The sequence below is a fragment of the Lissotriton vulgaris genome, chromosome 6 (assembly GCF_964263255.1).
Source record: "Lissotriton vulgaris chromosome 6, aLisVul1.2, whole genome shotgun sequence".
Taxonomy (NCBI): domain Eukaryota; kingdom Metazoa; phylum Chordata; class Amphibia; order Caudata; family Salamandridae; genus Lissotriton; species Lissotriton vulgaris.
Window position 1 is genome coordinate 1,154,055,160 of NC_141694.1, and position 16,901 is coordinate 1,154,072,060.

The 16,901-nt window shown below is 50.6% G+C and overlaps 1 protein-coding gene across 8 annotated transcripts in view; it reads left to right on the forward strand.

Moving 5' to 3' along the window:
* Window positions 1-16,901, forward strand: part of MAP4K3 (mitogen-activated protein kinase kinase kinase kinase 3) — a 1,209,829-nt gene that overhangs the window by 83,014 nt on the left and 1,109,914 nt on the right. The gene's annotated exons all lie outside the window — the stretch shown is intronic.

The following is a 16,901-nucleotide window of genomic DNA, read 5'->3' on the forward strand; positions in this document are numbered from 1 at the left end:
CTGCGGTGCATCTGTTCGAGCTCGCGGACCCGCTGGGTAAGTTCATCCCTCTTGGTCTTTCGTTCTTTATTTTCAGCAGAGGAGATGGCCAAAAATTCCCCCCTAAGAACTGCCTTCAAGGCTGCCCACTGCGTTGCCTGGGTGGTGTCAGGGTTGTCGTTGTGGGACCGATACTCTCGGATAGCACCCTCGATGCGGTCAACCACTACCTTCCTGTGCAGCAAGGTGTCGCGGAGGCGCCATGTTCTGGGAGGATTAGCCACCGGCGGTAGACACAGAGTGGCGGAGACCGGGGCATGATCTGATAAGGACAGCACTCCCATGTCCGACGCCGAGACCAAGGCCCGTACTGGGGTTGTGACCAGGAGATGGTCTAGCATCGCGTACGTCTTGTGAGCATGGGAGTAATATGAATACCCCCTGTCAGTAGGATGCATGTAACGCCAGAGGTCGTGCAGGTCTACCTCCGACAACTGTGCCCTACACCCGGCTGAGAACTCACCGACCTGCGGGGAGTGATGCGCGGATCTATCCATGGCTGAGTCATAGACCATATTAAAGTCTCCCCCGATGATAACATGCCTATCCTGCGAAGCAGTGACGTCTACAAGCGCTGATTGCAAGAAGCGCTCTTGCTGTTCATTAGGGCTATACAGGGACCCAACTGTAAAAGCAATACCTCCAATCCTAAACCGGTATGCTAACAGCCGACCTTTGTGTTCTGCGTGTTTGTGAAGGATTTCCCCCTTAAAGTGTCTGGCCACCAGGATTGCCACCCCCGCCGTCTTAGTGGTGCTAGAAGAGAAAAACTGTGTCGGGAATTTATGTGAGCGCAGCCTGTGAGTGTCTTTTTTCTTTTTTTTTTTTTAAAGACCAACGGTCCCAAACTTTATTTAGTTTCACAGATGAGTTAATCAGCAGTTACACAGTGTCATAACAATAAACCACTACTACAAGCGGTACTCGGCTATCAGTACATAATGACATGTCAATCATATACGAGTGGAAAAAAAACAGTAGCCAGTGGAAATGCATTAGTTCACAAGTAGCGGTGCTAGGAAATGTCTCGTGCCGCAGTGCTCGCGGCTCATAGCACTGCGCAAGGACCAGGGTGTTTTAAGAAATCCGACAGTCATTGCATTAAGTTATGTTCCCTGTTCAGTACAGTAGCGAGCTGGAGCAGGATCATATCCCCCGTTGTCACAAGGGTCGCTGGGTTCCCGCTACCTGTACATGGAGGCACCCAGTTGCCATTGTGTGATACGGAAACAGGGAGGAGGGGATCAAGCATTAGCGCGTGTACAACATCAACAATCTCTGCGTCAACCAAAAGGCATAACTGGGAAAATAAAAGAAGAGGGGGAGGGAGAAACATTCCAACAACTGCTGGACTAGTGTATGTGCATGTGGTAGTGTAACTAGAACCCTAGCTATGTGCGGTGCACCCTGTATGGGCTGCGCAGGGGCGGGGCGATCGAGGACGTGGTGTCGCCGCGGCCGCAGGGCGGAGGCGGGGGGGGGGCGGGGAGGGGGGAGGACAGTGGCGGGGAGCGGCAGGGGACATCGCTCGTTGCGCAAGTTCTCGGCTGTCGGGGCAGGCGGCGGGGGGAAGGAGGGGGAGGGGGGGCGCGGCAGCGGGGGGGGGGCAAATTCCGTGTTCTATATGGACAGCAAGTACCTGGGCCCCTTCTATTCCGCGTCGGGTTGGCATTCTATACCGGCCCGGGCGCATGCCCTATGGTACGCGATCAGGGTAGCGTCCCAGTCTTGGGCGATCGGGTATTTCCGTAGGCCAGTGGTCTCCTCTCTGTGTAGTGACACACTCTCCGCACAGGCCCAGTTGCCAAAAGAGCGTCCAGTCGGAGCCTCGGTCGGTCGCCCACTTCCCCCTCAGTCCTTGGGAGGAGAATTGGGTATGGGTGTGTAGTGCCTGTGCCAGCCAGTGCACTATATGAGACCCATTGCCCATCACGTGCAGGTACTGGATGAGTAGATGAGTGGGCGGTTCTTGGCTCATGTCACCCCATGCCTTCGTCAGCTCGTGGAGGAGTCCGGCGTGTGCCAGGAATTGACCCACTGGTAGCTCGGTGTCTGCGGCCAGGGTCTCGAAGGCAGCCTGTGAGTGTCTTGTGATAGTAGATGTGTCTCTTGAAGGAGACAGACATCAGCTTGGGTGCTCTCCAGGAGAGACAATACTGCCCGCATTTTGACCGGGTTGTTGAGGCCCCTAACATTAAGGGTCACCACCTTAAAAGTACCGGGAGGCATACGAGAAGGTGTAAGTGAAAGCGTAATTTCCCCGCCCGGGCGAGGCAAGGTATATAAATGCCGCCAAAGCGGCTAGGACCTGCACAGTGCACTGGACGACCCTCCCTCTCCCTGCCAACTCCCCAACCCCTACCCAAAACTCCCCGTCCCCACCCCTCCAACCCTCTCTCCCCAATCCAAACCAGGCACTGCCCCAACAACCCCCCTCCCCTCCATCCCATCCCACCAACTGATCCCAGAACCCCATTGTCCCAGTCCAGTCCTCAGTGGACAAGTCTGTGGTAAGTTACTTAAGTGGACGTCCAGCCACTACACCCCCACCCGCCACCCCCCTCCCCTGGACCCCCAAACCTGCATTGTTGAGGAAGCTGTGTCGATCTCCCCCCGGAGTTCTCTCAGGCGTCAGTGCAATATCACCAGATGCCGTGTCCCTGGCCACCTCCCGCACCACGTTGTCCATTTCCGCTCGGATAGTGGGTGAGTCTGGTCGTGCGGAAGATGTAGAGGTCCGCCGTCCAGGGACTGTCTGCCAGCCGTCTCTGGTAATGTGTCTCCGGCGCGGGGTGGGCGCATCTTCGTCCGTCGCGGTGATCCCCAGCACTCCGCAGGTATCCTGGAGGGAGCAGAGCTGGTGCAGAGTCCCGTTCCACTGGAAGATGAGGCGGAAAGGGTGGCCCCAGGAGTACTGCATGCCGTGTTCTCGCGGGAAGTCAGTTGCTATTTTGAAGGCTTTGCGTTTCTGCAGCGTGATTGCCGATAGATCCTGGAAAAGGGCCACCTGGTGCCCCCTGAAACGCAAGGATTGCTTGTTTCGTGCCTCACGGAGGATCCGTTCTTTCAAAGGGAAGTCAGGTAGGAAGGCTAGGATATCGGGGGTGGCGCCGAGGCCCGACGTGCCAGGCCCACTCTATGTGCCCTGTCAATTCTGATGGGGAAATCGTCCGGCTCCCCCAGTATCTCCCTGAACAGGTCTCTCAGGTACCCAGCCACGTCCTCACCCTCTTCTCTGGACGGAATACCCCGGACCCGAATGTTTTTTCGTCGGGACCGGTTCTCGAGGTCTTCATTGTGCGCCTGAAGATCAAGTTGTTGATCCCTTAATCGTATCACCTCCTGCTGCAGCTGCACGATCTCCTCGTCCCGAGTGTGCCCTGCTTCTTCCACCGTAGACACCCTCTCGCCAAGGCTATCGACCTCTCTCCGTACCTCTCGAACCTCTCCGGCCACCTCCTGCTTCAGCGCGTGGAAATCCTCTCTGAGTGAACTGAAAAGAGACTCCAGGAAAGATCTGGTGACCGTAGGTTCCCCCCCGTTCGCCCCCTGGGAGCCGCCCCAGGGGCCCGGGGAGTGCTGTCCCTTATCTTGCTTCGCGGAGCCTCTACCCAGCATCTCCGGCAATGTCCGCTCTCCTTTCTTGCCCCCTCTGTTGCCAGCCATTCTAGTAGCGGGGGTTTCACACCAGGTGTCTTATTGCGTCATCGGCCAGCCGCGTTGGTCAGTACAATTCCGAGGCCACCAACGAACCGAGGACTCGACCCCCTGGAAGCCCAGATCCGTCGCCACACTCCCAGAGGACCTAGTGGACCGCTCACCTCCACCTCCAGGCCTTCTATGCACTCCTGATCCGCAGATGTAGGAACACAACAGGCTCCAGTTCTAGGGTGGCCGCAGTAAGAGTTCCCAGGGAGCGCTCCCGCGCCCCCCGCTGTCTTTGCAACACGTGCCAACGTCGCCGCCTCTTCGGGTACCCGGTGCATCAAGTGCCCACCACCGGTAGGCAGACCCGTCTCCAGCTCCTGAGCGCTCTTATCTCAGCCTCGGTCACCCCCTGTGCAGTCTCGGCATCAGTAGACCCCTAGGTCTCTCAGTCCAGGCAGGGCCGGTGCGCCACCGCTTCCAATGCCTATTATGCTCCACACCTGGGTCTCTAGCACTGCTGGTTGATCTACACACGCTCATTGGCCATCCAGTTCCCTCAGCCGAACGTGAGGGGGCCCGGGCCACCTCCGGGTACTCTGCCGTGGCGATCGGCCTTTTTTTGTTTTGTCTCTTGGCCAGTTGGTGAGGGGTTGAGGTCGCTCGGTGGCGCACCAGCGTTAAGTCCAAGGCCTACTCGCCCTCTGTAGGCCTGCACGTCCCAGCTATGTGCCCTCACAGACACCTCTCATGGGGTTCGCTGCCTTCCCGTTCCGGCGCCGGGCCTCTCTGTCGGTAGGCCCGTCCTGAACGCTGGCCCGGCACTGGTCCCCGCGCCCGGGCCGGCCACTCCCCTCTCCCTGCTGTCCGTTCCCCGCAGAGACCACCGGGCAGGCGGCAGGGGCACGTTCTTGCCGTATGACGATCTGCCCCGCCCTAGGCCTCGACCACTGCCTCCTGCTAACTCGCTGCCTCACCCGGTGCCTCACCCGGTGCCGCCATCACCCTCAGCCGGGGCTTTGTCACTGCGGGCAGGGGTTTCCTGTTGCTTCGGGCGAGTCGTCCAGGTCCTCCACACTCCCGCCGATGAGCAGCGGCAGGCCGAGGGGGACACGCAGAGCGAAGCCGGGGGCTTGTTAATAGGCCTCAGCCCCGGTCTTGCGTAGCGGCTCACGCCGAGGGCCCTGCTCCGGCTCTGCCGCTCCCGGGCATCGGGTGCCTCAAAACCGCTTGGTCTCGCCGGATATTCGGGCAGGGCTCGACCCTTTTTGCTAAGTGGGCCGCACCGTTCTAAGACATCTCCGGCCCGGTGCCACAGCTCCGAGATTCACACGGCCTCTGTTCCCGGCTGTCTCACCGCGTCGTCACCTCCCCCGGCCACACTTCCGAGGCCCCGCCGATGCAGCCACGGGGTCCGTCGGTGCTCCGGGCAGTGTTGCTGGATGCTCCACAACTTCCGTCGCCGATCCCCAGCGGTGTGGGGGGAGATCAGCAGAGAGTAGTGGTTTAGGGGCCCAGGCTTACAGGAGCTCACGGAGAGTGCGACCGCTCACCCCGCCATCTTGGCCACGCCCCCCATTAAACACAGTTTAAACAGTTTACAGCAGATTACTGCTGTCTCAGGGGGGAACCGGGGGGCTGGTTTCACTGATTAGCGAACAGAAAATTGTTGCTGGGGGGTGCACTGCTTAACATACAGGTCTTAGCACAGAGCAAAGGTGACATTTCGAGGGAAAAACTGATAGTCGCGGGGAATGAGAGGGAAAAACTACAGAGTCGGGACTGCAAATCCCTCAATTCAACAGGTTAAATGGAAGCAGTCATAGGCAGGAAAAACCCGGTCCCGATTCAAAGAACTAACTTAAGACAAAATCCTAAACTTACTACTTTTCGTATTCACAGAAGGCATTTAGTAGTAGTAGAGTTAGAATTTTGTCTCAAGACAGACTCAAGACAGACTCCAGGCCGACTTAAGGCAGGATTTTGTCTTAAGTCTTAAGTCTGTCTTTAGTTTGTCTTATGTCAAACTTAAGACAAAATCCTAACTTTACTACTACTATTTAATGCTTTCTGTGAATACCAAAAGTAGTATGTTTACGATTTTGTCCCAAGTTAGTTCTGTGAATCCGCCCCCACAAGTTTAAACACAAAAACATGGGATAAATTATGCAATCACTGGCAGGTTAAAACTACAATTCTAAACTGTAACAAACACAGACAAAGACAGTTAAAGACATTTAAAAAGAATAAATAAGATGATACAATCACAGGTAGGTAAAATCGTTTTTTAAACTTTTTTAGGAAAGAGACAGCACTAGTCTGCCTCCTTACCACTTCCTGGAGTCTGCTCACTGCAATCTGGGGCCCAGGTAGGCTACAACTCAAAAGATGGAGGAGAATGATTTGGGGCGCACTCAGCCTTAAGGGGACTGGGCAGGTGTGAGAGGAGGGCTCAGATTTGCTTGGAGCTGGGGAAAACCAATAGCAGTCCTAGGTCTGCTGGCCTGGGGGTGGGGCTGGGACTGGGGAATTGCTTTATTCACAGATCTCCTAGGAGACACAGGCTCATTCCACATTTTGGTAAGGCCCCAACAAACTTATCCTCTAACAACACTATTTGTATAAAACTTTGCTCCCTCTCCTGGCCAGAAAACGAAGTGCACAGTCCCTATTAAACACAGTTTAATCAGTTTACAGCAGATTACTGTCTCAAGGGGGAAACTTGGCTGGTTTCACTGACTATATGTATCAGCTTATTTTATGTACACTGTCCCATTGCTCCAGGACTCGTTTTGTGCCCATTAAATAATTTTATAAATCGTTTTGATTTGTAACTTAGAATCAGATCATCCTCTGACTGTCACTCTGGATTCGCGTCTCATGACTTATATTACAGTCACAACATTCTCCTTCGTTGGGTGCCTTAATAGTCCTGCTCCCCATCTATCCTTTAAATAGGCTTCCAGGCCCAGCTGTATTTTCCTTTACTTTTCTCCACTCAACTGACCGCCCTCACCAGATGCTGAAATTTGCCCACTGGTATCGCTGGGTTTTGAAGCAGCACCTTGCTAGGCATCCAACCATACTCTGCACCCTGTGCCTTGATATCTTTACATATATCCTCTGAATCCTTCCTTTTTTGCCACCCCTGCAGAATTCTGGTGTGCTGTAAGGGTGTACCCACAAAGCTCGCTATGGAATGATTTTCCTTCTTGTATTTGCAACTGTTAAAGCGCCTATGTCCATCTGTCTCCCTTGTCCTTGATTCCTCTGCTGCCACTAAAGTGATAAAGGTCAACATACTAAAATGTAGCTGTCAATACAATCATTTCATCGTCATCTCTACCTTCCCAAAACTCACTGCTCTATTTAATTGCTCACTTGCGACTCCAAAGACATCCTCAGTGACAATGTTGTTGCTCTCAGCACCGCATACATATACCCTTGTAGCTGCCAAAGCCTTGCTACCCACTCTATGCCCCATCCTTGTTCCTTGTAAACATAGTTTGTTTCAGACTCGGTCTGCGTCCTTCACGGAACTGTACAGCAAAGTACATTCCAGACCTCCTATACACTAGTATCAGACAACAGAGGTAGACTTGTGTTTTTTGACTTGACTCCTTTGGGAGATTTGGCAACATTATTGGTTCTTGGTTTTCTTCCTTTTGTTGCTTTGTAGTTTATATTTTTCACATTTTGTTAGGAACGGGGAAGAGGTAAACTTTGCCTTTTGAATGAATCTTAGCATTTTTGCAGTTCAGGAGTATTAGACAACTGATTTATCTACCAGGACATGTGAACCTTCCTCTGATGCGAAAGTGTCTGACAGATCTTGACAGTTGATGTGTGTTGCCTCTGGGAGAATTTGCAGAGGATATTTCGGATATTTTGTTATTGCAATTTGTGTTTGGCCTTCTAGAGCAAGAAGTAGTATCTGCAAATGTTCTAGAAATGTTGCGATTACTTTTGGAAATATATGTTAAAAAACACAGTGTAGTACGTTTTCAATCAATCAAAGTGATTGAAGTGACTTTTTATATGAAGCAATTAATTTGTGACTTATAGACATTCTCATGTTTACGATAGTTTTTTTTCAGTGTAATTTGGTACTGGTCCTTCTTATTCTATTCACTTCACCTATGAATCACTTCTGGATTTGTGGCCGGACCCTTATGTGACACGCAGACTCCACACATCCTTTCTGTAAGTTAATGGAAGCAGCGACTTTGTTCTTTAAGGAGGATTGCTTCTTAACCATGCAAATATGATGCCCATAAGTGGCAGTGCAATAAAGAATATGGTTCTGTGCCAAAAATAATACACTTTCCTCTGTAACGTAACAGTTATAATATTTAGACAGACAGATCACAACAGGCTATGACTACACCTAATCCCATATTTCCGCAGAACACACTGAATGTGCTTCAACAAATAGGCATAATGTTGCTCACTTTCGTGGCAAGCATAGATATACAGTAGAGCCATTTTCATTGGGTCTCGCCTCTCAATGCGCATGCGCATTGAGCAGAGCGAGACTATAGGGGCTTAAACAATGTTTAACTAGCTGGCGATTTACTGGTGATTTGATGCAGTGCATGTGCTCTTTTAGCTCAATGCGCAAGCGCAATGAGCTAAAATGCGCGTGCACAGCATCAAATCGCCAGTCTTCGCCATCTGTTCCCCAGCCCCCAGCACCTCCCCTCGCTCTCCCCGCACACAGCCAGGCTGGCATTTCTCCTCCCCCTCCCAAGCCGCCAACACCTCACCTCTCTCTCCCTGCACACAGCCAGGCTCGCATTTCTCCTCCTCCTCCCCAGCCGCCAGCACCTCCCCTCTCTCTCCCTGCAGTTTCACGGCCGTGTCTCGTCTTAAACCCGCATTTGAGATCTTCGTATTGAATACTAAAAGATGTTGGAAGCCTCATGTTCTTAAAAGAATTTGTAATAACTAACACACATTAATTAGCCTTGTACCAAAATCAATAAATACACTACCCTAAATGTGTGGTAGTGAACGGCAGCGTTCCAATGCTGGTGAGCCCAACCAAATCAAAATAAAATGGCAGCCCTCTATCTGTTTCGTGTGCCTTGATGGGGTGGGGGGCTGAGGGGGCTTTGAATGCAGCTTCCCTTTGTAGGCTCAGTTTGAAGCCTTGCTCTTAACACTCGGTACAAACAGAGTAGCAGCAGAAAGGAACGGGCTGGTGCAACTTGCAAAACTCCACGAGTCCAAGCGCCACCGCCTCAGCCTGCACAACTAATTTTTTTCCCAGTGAAACAGACTATTTTTAAAAAAACATTTACGTCGTCCGTTGCAGCTCTGTCGAACTGAGCTTGTGTGTTGGAGCATACAGGCCTCTTTCTCTAGGGCCGAGAAAAACGTCAGCGGCGAGAGCGGTCGCAGCAAACAAAACGGGTCTAGTACAGCCCACCCGCCCCTGCAGCACCCGGGACACAGTCCAGCTACACAGACTGACCTCCCACCTGCAGAGTCTAGCAGCCGCGAGACACGCGAGGCGAAGTCCAAAGCCACCCAAAACTTGACTCCTACACGGGGCTGTAGCCACGGGGTAGGGCAATTGAGGGCTGGCCCAGCTCAGATTAATTTTTGCATCCCCCCCCCCCTTCCACCCCCCATCCACCGTGACAGCTGGCAAAAACAGTTTAGTGGAGAGTCTGACTGCAAAGTGAGAGGATATAGTAAAGTGACCTATGTGACAATCTTTCTGAGGTAGGGACGGGGCCACTGGAATCATTCTGAAATGATGCGGGAGGCCCAAATTATTCGGCAAGGTTGACACAAAATTATGCAACAAGAAAACATAAATTATGTGCTTTAATGCGGCACATTTTTGATAGTGTTACTTGAAATATTTCGTAATTTTTACACGGGGTTAAAAGATTCACTTCATTAGTACCAAAGCTACATCCAAATACAGCTATAAGTAACTGAAAGGTAACTAGTTAACCTTCCACTGTGTGGCAGCACGTGATGCAGTGTTTTTAGTAATTTTCGTCTGAGTTACAATTTTCTTTACTTTAAAAAAAATCTGCAGATGATGAATTATGTGGCAAGTGCAGCAAATTCATAATTCTGCCAGAAACATGGCAGCAGGATCGCATTATTCCAGTACCCCTGCATATAGCAAGTGTGAAAAGAATGACCGTAGGATGGCAATTTGTTTCTAAAAATATGTGAATACCTGTAAATAAACTGTACAAATATTTCAACATAAATCAGCAGTTATGAGGGCTCAAATGAAGCATGTTTTGTAATTCTGAAGTGTAATGGAAACAAATTTTGATAGGATCAAAAGAAACTTAGTGATGCACAAATGATAAACATTGTATTGTGTTACAGCATTGGTATAGTGTTTACTACCCCATGTGTGGAACTGTAATGCTTACATACATGGACAGCAAATTACACCATATATGGTTATGTGTGTGGAAGAGTCTTATGTGTGGCCGCTGCATTTTGGACTAGTTGGAGTTTATTAAGAAGTCCTCTTGGTAGTCCAACTCACACCCTCACTCATCCTCACCCCCTCATCCTCACACACCCTCACTCACCCTCACACCCCTCACAACCCTCTCACCCTCACTCAGCCTCACACCCTCACACACCCTCACCCTCACACACCCCCACCCACCCTCACCCTCTCACTCATCCTCACCCCCTCATCCTCACACACCCTCACTTACCCTCACACCCTCACAACCCTCTCACTCTCACTCAGCCTCACACCCTCACCCACCCTCACACCCTCACCCACCCTCACACACCCTCACCCCCCTCACCCTCTCTCACCATCACCCCCCCTCACCCTCTCTCACCATCACCCCCCCTCACCCTCACACACCCTTACCCTCATCCCCTCACCCACCCTCAGTCACCCTCACACCCTCACCCCCTCTAACTCTCACCCTCACCCCCTCACACACCGTCACACACCCTCAAACACCGTCACACACCCTCACCCTCACACCCCCTCCATCACCCTCACACACCCTCACAACCCCTCACCCCCCTCACCCTCACACCCCTCACCCTCACACCACTCAGTGCTACAACACATATTGTGTTACAATAGGTGTCACATTTGCGAAAGATAAAACTATTGGCATTGTAAATAACAAAGCAATTAATTTCGCTATTTTCAAAACAAGCACATAATTAAAAAATGTGTCCTTTACAATACCAATAGCTCAAACTTTCCTAATGCGAGACCTATTGCATTGCTGTGCTTCTCTCCCCTGCTGCACTCTCCTGCTCTCTAGAGATGGGTCCTAACGACCAGAGCTGCCATCTAAGTCACGTAAATACAAAACATGTTGCATTCCAAATGCTATAGGTGTCACATTCGCGAAAGTTATAACTATTGGCGTTATCAATTTAGCTATTTTAAAAACCAACAAATAAATAAAATATTTGTCATTTACAAGACCAATAGCTCCAACTTTTCTAATGCAAGACCTATTGCATTTCCAATGCTTGTTTGCTTACCCTCTCACAGAGGCAGTTGCTGTGAGAAACGGTTACAACAGTTCTTAGAAATGTTTTCATCACATTTCCATTCTTTCCAAAGTTTCTTACCACTGCCATGCCTACTTTCCACAAATTGTAGAGTGTAGTGTATTCACTCTTTTACACATGATTTCCTTGGAAGGAAACTTCTGATGGATACTTATACCCGCAGATCCATAACTTGTTGAATTTCTCCAGGCACTACATTAGACCTGGACAGTGTACCATAGCTCGTTTGCACCGGTAGGTGGCTCTGGCTTTGTGCCAGATGCAGTACAGATTTGAAGCCACTGATAGTGTCATTCCTGTGCCATGACATTTCATTTTGTTCCTTGCATTTTCACCTGGATCCGGAGCTGCACTGATTTTATTTTCTGGTTTTCCTAGCCAAATTTCTACAGTTGTGTAAAGCTAGAGTGATATCACCACAAAAAAAAGTCAGGGTTTAAACCCTCCTGCTCTTGTCATGCACAGATGTCCATTTCTGTCTTTTTTTTTAATTTGTTTTTTAATCTTTTTATTAACATGTTGAAAATAACGGCATCAGGTGACAGATAATGCTATCTCAGTAGCCATTTATACATTTCCATGTTTCAAAATATACATTTTGGATATTACTCAGGGATCACTGAGATTCCAACACAACAGTATCTTCATTAACGGTCGGAGGAGTACATATATCCCCTCTGTAGCTATTCCAGGAGCCCCAAATTTCCCCCATTTCTGGGGTCGACCCCTAGCTACGTACACTGCCCTCTCTCAGAACATGCACCAGTCTAAATATTTCATCCATTTCCCTATCTGGGGCACCTGACCGGCGCCCCACAACTGCGCGATGTTACGCTTAGCTATCATGCATGCCAGAGTCACCCATTGCTTCCCCTGTGAATTAAGATCAGTCGGTTCCCAGACATTCAGGACACAACGTCGGGTCTCCAACGCCAATTCCACTCCCATCACCTCTCGAATCCTGTCATGTACCTTGATCCAGTAGTTCTGTATTTCGGTACAATGCCATAGAACATGCATGAGCGTGCCAGTCTCCCCACATCCTCTACGACACTCCCCATCCTCCGCCAAGCCCATCCGCACAAGCCGAGGTCCTGTGACTTAGGACCGGTGAAGGATCTTCAATTGCACCAACCTAAGTCTCATTTGGATGGCCACTACTTTCGGGGAAGAAACTGCCTCCCTATAGTCTTCGTCATCCAATACTAGGCCATCAGCGCCCTATTGCTCCCTAAGCAATACCAGTGGATCCGCAGTGTGTTTGATCATTTTTTATAGATCAGAGAAATAGTTTTGGTTGGAAGATGACCGTCTAGTATCCGATCTTCTAATGGGGAAGCCTCTGGAGGCGAGGTACCTCGGGGAATATTTGCAAGTTAAGGCATGCCTAACCTGGAGGTATCGGTACCGCTCACTCTCCTGCAGCTGGTGTCTTTCCTGTAGGGCGTCAAACGTAAGAATCCCGTCCTTCCCCCACACATCCCTGACCTGTGGGATCCCGATGAGATCCCATCTGTCAAAGCCCTTCCTCTTCCAAAGCCCTTCCTCTTCCACAGGCTACCCAGTTCCTCCGAACGCCATAACGGGGTAGCAAAGGTAACCCTCCCGTCCCACTTTAGATACAGAGTAGCTGCATGGCACACTTGAACCGCGTGTGCTGCCGGCCCCATGAGGGGAACCCAGCCCTTTCTAGCATAGAGGGCTCTCGTATAGTCCCCGCTTGGCATCTGACCACAGTCCATCGCATATCCGGGGTCAAGGGGTGATCCATAGACCGCATGGTTAATCGCCGCCGCTGGGAGGCCCAGTAGTATTTCTGGAGGTCCGGCAAACCGATCCCTCCGTCGTACCAGGGTAGAGTGAGCTTAGAAAATGCAATACGTGGTCTGCCCTCCCAGAGAAGCTGTAGTTGGAGGGACTCTATTTCCTTGAAGTATGAAGGGGGTCCATTATGTTTTGAAGCGCGTATAGGAAACGAGGAAGGGCCATCATTTTGAACAGCACAGCGCGACCCAACAGGGAAAGCGGCAGTGATTTCCATCTCGCCACATCCCGCCGCAATCTGGCTAACGAGGCCCCAGATTATTATATTATCGTAATTTTGGGTCCATGGTCACATAGATGCCTAGCTACCGAAAACCCACTGACTCTATCTGCAATGGGCAGGAGCTCTGGATGACCAGGGGGTCACTTTTAATAACGAAAAGCACTGACTTCGCCCAATTGATGGCGAAGCCAGAATATCTACCGAATATGGCCAAGACATCTAGAAAAGTAATCAGGGATTCCCTGGGGGTATTAAGATAGAGCAGGATGTCATCTGCGTAGAGCCAGATTTTATCTTCCCACTCGGGCGTCCACTGCAGCCCTTGTATCGACCTGTCCCAACTGATCCACGCCACCAGCGGCTCAAGCGCCAACGCAAACAGCAGTGGAGAAAGAGGACACCCCTGTCGCGTGCCCCTTCCCAGAGGGTAGTCAGCGGATTTGTGATTATTCACCACTACCCTGGCAAGGGAATCTGTATACAAAAGACTGACTCAACCAACAAACTCCTGTCCAATACCCATCTTTCCTTAAAAAATGCAAATAGATAGGGCCACTCAACTCTATCTAAGACTATGGTAGTATCCAATGACAACAGGACCGCCGGTTCGTGTATGCTCAACGCGCCACCCAGAATCCCAAGCAACCTCCGTATATTAAGAGCTGTGTTACGGCGGGGCATAAAGCCAGACTGATCCGGATGGACCAGTGTCGTAATAACCTTGACCAATCTGGTCGCCATTAATTTTGCTAGTACCTTCGGCTCAACATGTAAAAGTGAGATTGGCCGATAGGAAGAACACAAGTCAAGTCAAGTCAAGTCAAATAATTTATATAGCGCACTACATACCCAGAGGGTCTCAAGGCGCTTGATGGGGTGGGGAATTACTTGTCGAATATCCAGGTTTTCAGTTGCTTTCTGAATGCTAGATGGTTCTGAGTGAGGCGAAGGTGAGTGGGAAGTGAGTTCCAGGTTTTAGCTGTCAGGTAGGAGAAGGATCTTCCTCCCATATTAGTCTTGTTGATGCGAGGTACAGTGGCAAGGGCTTGGTTGGAGGAGCGTAGCTGGCGGGGGGGGGGGGGTGTAGAAGGAAAGTCGAGTGTTGAGGCATTCGGGTCCGAGTTCGTAAAGTGCTTTGTGTGCGTGGGTTAGGAGGCGGAATGTTATCCTCTTATTGACGGGGAGCCAGTGGAGGTCTTTCAGGTGACCAGATGCGGGATGTCTAGTATGAGTCTGGCTGATGCGTTCTGGATGCGTTGGAGTTTTTTCTGAAGTTTTGCGGTGGTGCCGGCGTACAGGGTGTTCCCGTAGTCTAGGCGACTCGTGACCAGTGCGTGGGTGACCGTTTTTCTGGTTTCGGTGGGGATCCAGCGAAATGTTTTTTTGAGCATGCGAAGAATGTTGAAGCAAGATGATGAAACGGCGTTGACTTGTCTGTTCATCGAGAGAGAGGAGTCCAGGATGACGCCTAGGTTCCGTGCGTGGTCCGACGGGATGGGTGCTTTTCCAAGGGCCTCTGGCCACCAAGAGTCTCCCAGGCGGAGGGAGAGGTACCTAGGATAAGGACTTCTGTTTTGTCTGAGTTCAGTTTCAGACGGCTGTGCTTCATCCACTCGGCAACTTCTTTCATTCCTTCATGTAGGTTGGTTTTGGCGGTGGTCGGGTCTTTGGTGAGTGAGAGGATCAGTTGAGTGTCATCAGCGTAGGAGATGATGTTGAGGTTGTGTTGGCGTGCGATGGTCGCGAGGGGGCTCATGTATACGTTGAAGAGGGTGGGGCTGAGTGAGGATCCTTGTGGAACTCCGCAAGTGACTTCAGTGGCCTCTGACTTGAATGGTGGAAGGCGGACTCTTTGAGTTCTTCCGGCAAGGAACGAGGAGATCCATTCCAGTGCTTTTCCTTGGATTCCGATGTTTCTGAGGCATTGTAGGAGGGTGCTATGACAGACTGTGTCGAAGGCTGCGGAGAGGTCAAGGAGGATGAGGGCGACTGTGTCTCCATTGTCCAGTAGAGTACGAATGTCGTCTGTTGCTGCGATGAGGGCGGTCTCAGTGCTGTGTTTGGCTCGGAAGCCGGATTGTGAGGAGTCGAGGGATTTGTTGGTTTCGAGGAAGGCGGCGAGCTGGTTGTTGACAGCTTTCTCGATGACTTTGGCGGGGAAGGTAGGAGCGAGATGGGGCGGTAGTTTTTGAGTTTGGTGGGGTCGGCTGTGGGTTTTTTCAGGAGGGCGCTGAGTTCGGCGTGTTTCCAGCTTTCCGGGAAGGTGGCGGAGTTGAAGGAGCAGTTGATGACGTCCCGGAGGTGAGGTGCTATGATGGAGTCTGCTTTGTTGAAGATGTGGTGAGGGCATGGGTCTGTAGGGGAGCCTGAGTGAATGGTGTTCATCAGGCGGATGGTGTCCTCGGTGGACATAGGGTTCCAGTCGTTGAGGATGTTCGAGGGGGGTGAGGGTACGGCAGAAGGTTGTGAGGGTTGGTCTCTGGGTTGGTTGTCGAAGCTGGTGTGGATGTCTGCGATTCTGTCGTGGAAGAACGAGGCTAGGGAGTCGCAAAGGGTTTGAGAGGGAGTGATGTTGTTGGAGTTGGCAGAGGGGTTGGTAAATTCTTTGATGATGTTGAATAATTCCTTGCTGTTGTGGGCGTTGTTGTCTAGTTGGTCTTTAAGTGCAGCTTTCTTGGCAGTCCGGATCCTTGGTGGTGTGTGCGGGTGGCGTTTTTGAAGGCGTCCTTGGTGCTGGTGTTCGGGTCTTTTTTCCAGCCCTTCTCGAGGGAGCGACAGAGTTTCTTGGATTTCTTAAGATCATCGTTGAACCAGGGAGCGTTTTTGCGGTCTAGTTTGTTTTGACGTTTTTTCAGAGGTGCTAAGTTGTCGGCGCTGTTGGTTAGCCAGTGAGTGAAGTTCATGGCTGCTTGGTTGGGGTTCGAAGAGTGGGCAGTGTCTTAGGCTTACCGTCTTTATGAATAACGATGAAAAGCATGGCTATTCAATCAGTAGACTCCACATTCCTCTCCTAATCCTTCCATCTCAACGTGCATTTTTCAGATCCAAGGCGCCGGGAAACCCTCAGGGTAGCTGTTACGCCATATAAATGTAATAAATAAAATAAATAAATAGATACATTGGCTACACGCTGATCATATGGTAACTGACCCTCTTCCTTGCTCTCAACGAACATATCACGAAGGAACGGCGCTAACCTATTCACATTCAATGTATATAATTCTATGGGGATTCCAATCGGGCCAGTGGCCTTCCCGGAGTGCACCCCTCTAATAGCCTGTGCAACCTCATCATTCGTGAAGGGGGAATCTATATATTTCCTGTCCTCCTCTGAGTGCGCAGGCATCGGGATGTCGTGTATCATTTCCACGTTGTCTCGCCTCTGTATATGTATCTGCAGCTGTATACACTGAGCTATAGTAAGTCGAGAACTCCTCCACTATCTTCTGGGGGTCTGTTATTCTACCTAAGCACTCTGTCTGCAACTCCGGTACCAACTGCGATGCCCACTCTCCTCTCTTGAGCCACGCAATCAATTATTTCTTTCTTTTTTTAAGTTTAGAATGCTTTATTGAGATTAAATACCAAGTAAAACATCAGTATATATTGTACAAACAAATGTCAAATAGTAACA